Here is a 7,527-nt window from a genome sequence, read left to right as displayed (position 1 = left end):
ACGAGAAACGGGCCAAAAACGGAGAAAATGGGCCAACGTACGAAATCAACACGGCCTGGACCTCCTCACACGGGCAGACCACACGGCCGTGTCAATTTGGCATAATCGAAGCACGACTCACACGGGTGGACCGCACGCCCGTGCCTATTTAACAGGCTTGACCACGACCTGAAGTAATCGCACAGGGCGTGTCCCTGTCGAGCCCAAATTGAGTCCAATTCAGAAAAGGTCAATTTTGAAGGTTCTTAGGCATTCTAAAGCCTATAAATACACCTTAGAGGCGGAGGAAAACGGAGAGGCATAGGAGGGAGCAAGGAATTGCTCAAGGAAAGCCGATTGATCCATCTTAAAAGTCGGATTCATCATCAAGACTGAACATCTCCCCTCAATTTCCCTTCAGGAGTTTTGGGTTTTTCTTTATGCTTTGTATTCATTATTCTTCTGAGATGTTTACCTTTTTAGTTACGAACTAAAACCCCTAAATATCTAAGGGGGATGAAACCTAAGACGGATCTTGTTATTATTATCTAAATTGTATGATAAATATTTGACTTGTTCTTAATTATGTGTTCTTAATTCTTGTCTTGATATTCCAGGATATTGATTCAAGTTAAGCTCTTATTCAGAGGAGGAATAGACCCTGTCTAAGAGTACATTTGTCATAATTAAGCAGAGTTGATTGCGCGCCTAGAGATAGGGTGACAAGATTTTGCCAGATTAGGGTGAAACCTAATAAGAGGATCCATAGATCAAGTTAATGCAACCCTAGGGAGTTAATTAGAAAGAGATTTCAATTATTCAACCTAGGGTTAGACGTTGTTAGTCTCGAGAGAGATAATAATATAACTTAGGGATCTCTATGGAAGAAGTTGAATAAATAAATTATCCAATTTAGAGTCAAATAACAAGTGAAGTCTAAGTGGATTTTTCCTTAGGTATTGTTTTAATCAATCGAGTTTTCCAAAAAGTATTTTCCCCAAATTTCTTTTCTGTGACTTCTTAGTTTAGTTAATTAGTTAGATAAACAAAACCCTTTTATTTTTTTGGGCTAGATAATAAAAAGAAAGTTAATACTAGTACTTTTAGTTCCTTTGGGTTCAATAATTCGGTTTGCTAAAGCTATACTACTGTTCGATAGGTACACTTGCCTTCATCGTGATAATAGTTAGTTTTAAGAACAATTCATTATAAATATTTAAAACCTGTCACAAATATCACGTATCAAGTTTTTGGCACCGTTGCCGGGGAACTAAGATATTAGGAACACTCAATTTTTATTACTTTAGCCATTTACTTTTACTTCAATTTAAATTTTATTCTAATTTTTATTACTAATTCTTCTTTTTCCCTTTTTCTGGCAGGTTCTTATAGTTTATGATTAGAATAAACCCGTCAGGATCATTACTTTTTGACAGTGAGATCGATCGTATAGTTCGCAGAAACCAAAGAGAAACAAAGCGAAACTTAAGAAACACAAAGAACGACCAAGAGGACGATATTCAAACCACAACCGAGGAGATGGCTAAAAACCAAGAAAATCTGCTACCTCCTGCAATTGCTGTTAAGCAAAATCCTACTCCGCGCACTATGTATGATTATGCTAAACCTAATTTAACAGGAACTGAGTCAAGTATAGTTACACCTACTATTGCTACAAATAATTTTGAACTGAAACCTAACACAATTCAAATGATACAACTGTTTATTTAGTTTGATGGTTTGCAGGATGAGGATCCCAACGCTCACTTGGCAAATTTCTTAGAATTTTACGATACCTTTAAAATTAATGACGTTTCTGATGACCCCATTCACCTTCAGTTGTTTCCCTTTTCATTAAGGAATAAGGCTAAACAATGGTTGAACTTGTTACCACGAGGGTCAATCACTACTTGGGAACAAATGACCGAAAAATTTTTATTAAAATATTTTCCACCGGCTAAAACAGCCAAATTACGTAATGATATCTCTTCTTTTGTGTAGATGGATTTAAAAACACTCTACGATGCATGGGAGAGATACAAGGACCTTTTAAGAAGGTGCCCTCACCATGGGTTATCGCTTTGGCTACAGGTTCAAACGTTCCATAATGGCCTGAATCCTTCAACTCAGTAGATGATTGATGCAGCCGTTGGAGGAACCATCAATAATAAGACACCTGAAGATGCCTATGAATTTATAGAGGATATGTCACTAAATAACTATCAGTGGTAAGTCATGAGGACAAAGCCAACAAAAACAGCCGGCGTTTATAACGTCGATTCAGTCACCATGCTCTCTAATCAAGTAGAACTCTTGAATAAGAAAATTGATGGTTCTCTTAGTTCTTCACAAGTTCACCTAGAAATGTAGTACGAAGCAAATAGAGGTGGATCGAGCACTTCAAAATACCCACCTTATGGCCACAACATGGAGAATGAGCAGTTAAATTACATGGGTAATAATCCTCGATCTCAAAACAATTCTTATAGCAATACTTACAATGCAGGTTGGAGGAATCACTCAAATTTTTCATTGGGAGGCCAAGGAAATCAGAAACAACCACCTCTTCCAGGCTTTCAGCAACTACCATACCAGCAGGAGAAAAAGCCGAACCTTGAGGAGATGCTAACCAAATTCATCTTGGCGTCAGAGACTCATTTTCAGAATACCAAGACGGCACTCAAAAATCAACAAGCATCAATCCGAGGGCTCGAAACTCAGATTAGACAGCTCGCCAAGTTGATTTTCGAACGACCACAAGGTAACCTGCCAAGCAACACTGAATCTAACGCAAGGGAGCAACCCCACGCAATTGACATTCAAGATGAGGAAGGGTTAGTGGCAAAACCAAAGTCAAAACCGGTGGTAAGCGAAGGTAAGAATGAGGTAGGCCAAAATGAACAAAAATTGGTAAGTACAGAATATAAACCTCGTGTGCCATACCCCAATGCGACAAGGAAAGACCGCTCAGATGAACAATTTGGCAAATTCCTTAAACTTTTAAAGAAACTACATATTAACTTACCGTTTATTGAAGCACTTTCGCAGATGCCAAACGCAGTCAAATTTTTAAAGGAGCTTTTAGCAAATAAATGAAAGTTAGATGAAAGGTCACATGTAGAGTTGAACGCAGTTTGCTCAGCCATTCTTCAGAATAAGCTACCCAACAAACTAAAAGATCTAGGGAGTTTTACGATTCCTTGTTTAATTGGTAGTTTAGATGTTAATAATGCGTTGGTTGATCTAAGGGCTAGTATCAATCTTATGCCTTACAAATTGTTTAAGCAACTAGGTCTAGGGAAACCCAAACAAACTAGGATGAGCATTCAATTAGCAGATAAAACTGTCAATTTTTCTAGGGGTATTATTGAAGACGTACTAGTTAAAATTGACAAATTTATATTCCCAGTTGATTTTGTTGTTTTAGACATAGAAAAGGATAGTAACATTCCTTTAATTTTGGAAAGGCCTTTTTTAGCAACTGTTAGAACAATTATTGACGTTGGCATAAGTGAACTCACACTTCGTGTAGGAGACGAAACAATCACCCTTCAAGCTCACAATCTGAACAACACATCAAAAATTGAAGGTGATTGTACAAATTGTTCTACTAAGACTGATCATACAGTGCAACCTATTTTGCAAGAAATAAGTTCGAAGGATACACATGAGCCATGTTCAATCCACAACAAAGAATCTACCCATGAAGAATGAAGGTTACGAATCGAGGAGTTAGATGAATGGTTGACATATAAACCGAGAAAACACGATAAACCAAAACTACGCCAGAACAAGCTCAATGCCTCACCAAATCAACATAAGGTTGGAGATAAAGTTTCATTAGATGTAGCAGATCCTCACAATGACACTGCTAAATCGAATGAAGAAATTCCTTTTACGGTACTCAGCATTTTCCCATACGATACGGTCGAGGTAAATCACCCCAAATTCGACACTTTCAAGGTAAATAGTACTCGTCTTAAACCTTATGTTGATAAATTTATAGCTGGGATAAGGAGTGTAAACTCCTCGATCCACCATGATCACACACCAGAGAGGTAAGTCAAGCTTAGACTATAAATAAGCGCTTCTCGGGAGGCAACCCGAGCACTAACAATATTAATTTCTTTAAATTTTAGTTTTAACATCTAACATACTAACCAACTCATGGAACGCATGCTATTTAAATCACACACAGCCAGGCACACGAGCATGCCTTAGGCCACGTGAAAACAGGGCGAAATTTTCCCCAACACGGGATGCGATAAGTCGCCACAGCCGTGCGTTAGGATCGTGGGCGAATCTGCCAAAACAATACGGACGTGCGACACGCTGCTGTTGTAGAACCGTAGTTGAACCTGAGAAAATAGCACGGGCATTCACCACAGCCATGTCTATAACCTATGGTCAAACCTGTCAAGTTAACACGGGTGTGGGAGAAGCGAACGAAGACAGACACGGTCATGTGCACCCATACGCCCAAGGAACACGGGCGTGGGCCAAATGTCAGACACGCCCAAATTCAAAATTCATGAATCACACGGGCAAAAATTATGGAACACGGGCGTGTCCCCTGGCTGTGTGTCCCAAAATCTATAAATACCCTTCACTATTTTCTTCACCCAAAATCCTTAACCCTAGCCGCTACAAGTCCACACGGCCTCCTTGCCACGCCCGTACGCCGCCTCCAACTCTATTTTCGACGTCCATTCTCATCTTTTTAGCGTTTGTTTACTCTCTTCTCTTTTATTTTACTTAGTTCTAATGCTAATTATCATGTTAATCTTCATTTATCCCATACTATTTCCATTTTGCTATCATTCATGTTCCATTGTTAGATTAGCTACCATTTATTTAATGTGACATTTTTCTTTATTACTTCATGATTTCTCAAGTCCCATTTACGTATTCTAAGTCAATATTCACGTGCTTATTATTCTTTGCCATTATAATCCATGCATTGTGATACATTCATGCTTTTTACATTTCCATCAAGCTCTTTGCCATTTTGATTTTCATACTAATACCACGACATTATGTTATAAAATTTATTATTGTTTTGGTTAGGTCTGTTAATGTTAATAGTTGTGCCTGAAATTATTTATGACATTTTCCTTGTTGAATTTGTTTATATTTTACCTTATCCAATCATCAAAATGGAATAATGGTTTTTCTTGCAGGTATACCATGTCAAGCTCACGTGGGAAGAGAACTGCCGCCCCCGCTTCGAAAAAATGGAAAGAGGCATTATCTTCTTCAGGCCCCACTTCGAAAATCTGACACCTCTTCCTCCAATTTCCACTAGGCAATTAGGAGGAATTATTTCAGATTCTATGGGCCCAACCTTTAGGTGTGGGCTGCTGCATTGACTGGACCGTGCTTGAATAAGTCTAGTTGGCTGACGATGTACGAGCACTCCTGACAACCAATCCATGGGACCTCTTCTTTGTGATTATCGAACAGACGTACCTTGAGCTCACACTTGAACTTTACTTGACATTCCATGTTCAAGACGTCATGACCAACTTCGATGATCCTGGAATAGTCCAGTTCCGTCTCGACGGTTTAGTCCGCCAGTTGAGCGTTCCCGAGTTCGGTATTGCTTTGGGTCTATATACAGAGAAGTTTAAGGATAAGAACGACCTCGACACTCTCCACCGCCACATCCACTACTCTCCTTCGAACTGCTGGGATGCCTTGGTCCCTGGTTCGGCCACCTACGATCCTAGCCGCTCCAAGGTATCGGCTTTCTCTCCATCCTTGAGGTACTTACACACCATCTTGGCCCACACATTGACAGGCCGGTGAGAGAGCACCGGCGTCGTTAATACTCACGATGCCTACTTTCTATGGAGCATGGCGAACAAGCACGTCTTCGACTTCGCCTACTTTATTACCCTCTCTATTCGCCACCAGATAGAGCGGCATCAGAGGGGGGTCATCTCTATTGGCCCCTACGTAACTCGACTAGCACGGCACTTTGGGCTCCTCAACATAGCAACCCAATCATCCTCCCTCACTCTCATTGGTCAAATGTTTCCACAAGGCATCTCGAGCATGTTACATATGAGGATGATCGAGAAGCGCCGAGGAACCCACCCTCCTCAGTATCGCCTCTCCCAATCAGCCGATAAGGGAGACCCTGAGGGCATTACTGATGATGTCCCTCCACGTCACGAGGACCCACCATCTCAGCCACCACCTCCTTCTCGTCCAGCTCATGCGGCGGCTTCATACGCTGACATCTATAAGTACCTTACCCAATTCGAGTAACAGTGTTTTCAGCGCTTCGATAACATTGATGCTACTTTACAGCAGATTTGTCAGCACTTTCACATCTCATCACCACCCCCACCTCGCGAACCACTTACGATGAAGTTGTTTAAAAACTTTTATTTATTACTTTATGTTTTTATTTTTATTCTATTTTAAGACTACTTTTTTTCTTTAAGCTTATTTCGATTAGATTTTATAATTTTTATTTTACAATTATCAACTTCGGTTATTCCATTACGAGTAATTATGCTTCCTTATGCTTCCTTATACTTCCTAAAAAGTTCCTGATTTTGTCACAGTTATAAAGAGCTCATCAAGCTCATCATCACATAGAAACTAAAAACTCCACTGGGAAAGGTTCTCCACGACTGCCATGTCCTGCTCGACTACGACCATAGCTACCGCTAGATATAATATTCTTTTGGTGCAGGACTTATGGACTAATGAACCTCTAACACCACTGGAGTATCCTCCTCCACTCTCACGCCGATTATTCTCCAAAACTCCAGTTTAAGGAATTCATTCATCATTTAGGAAGTTTCACTTCTCTCCCTATCTTATGATTATATATCTACCTTTGTACATTGAGGGCAATGTACATCTTAAGTGTGGGGGGTCTTTTATATCAGAAAAATCCCTAAATTTTATCTTATTCTCATGCGATCTTCTCATATCATTATTAGAATGAATTCCAATTAGTCTATAATGTTTATTGATATATCTTGAATTAAAATATAGGCATTCATGCATTGATTATTTAAACATTAAGACATTAGAGAATTAAGCATGATAAGTTGATTTTTAAGAATTTAAAATTTTAAGTTGTTTCCCTAAGTTTAGGTATTATCTTAATTGAAATCCACAAGTTTAAACATCAAAAAGCCATAATTTTTTGTAAGATCTTGAGCCTTCAAGAGCATATATTAATTCTTTCATGCTCACTTTTATTATTGCTATGAGTGCATTAGTATTGAATTGTTATTCTAGAACTTGCTTGTTATGCATGTCAAGACCACACCATTTGATTTGATATGTCAAAATGATAAAGGCACTTAGGTTTAACCCACTCACTCCATAAAAGCCTACCTTCACAATTAACCCTTAGAGAACCCCTTGAGCCTAACAACCTATTCATTAATTTGCCCTCAATATTAACCTATAACTCATTATTGTTGAAATCCCCTTAATTAATTTGATCCTTATTTTTATCGAGATTTGAGTTGGAATAGTTGCTTAGCTATGTTTTATTCTATTTTTTAATTTGACTTGTTT

General features: G+C 38.9%; 1 non-coding gene across 1 annotated transcript; it reads right to left on the bottom strand.

Annotated features, from left to right (window-relative positions):
• Nucleotides 1-1,947: 1,947 nt before the first annotated feature.
• LOC128296214 (small nucleolar RNA R71) lies at nucleotides 1,948-2,054 on the bottom strand. Its single transcript, XR_008286763.1, has one exon. It is a non-coding gene; the product is annotated as a small nucleolar RNA R71 (small nucleolar RNA).
• Nucleotides 2,055-7,527: the final 5,473 nt, after the last annotated feature.

The sequence above is a fragment of the Gossypium arboreum genome, chromosome 7 (genome assembly GCF_025698485.1).
Source record: "Gossypium arboreum isolate Shixiya-1 chromosome 7, ASM2569848v2, whole genome shotgun sequence".
Classification (NCBI taxonomy): Eukaryota; Viridiplantae; Streptophyta; class Magnoliopsida; order Malvales; family Malvaceae; genus Gossypium; species Gossypium arboreum.
The sequence above is the reverse complement of the archived record's forward strand: the minus strand, read 5'-3'. Positions and strand labels throughout refer to the sequence as shown.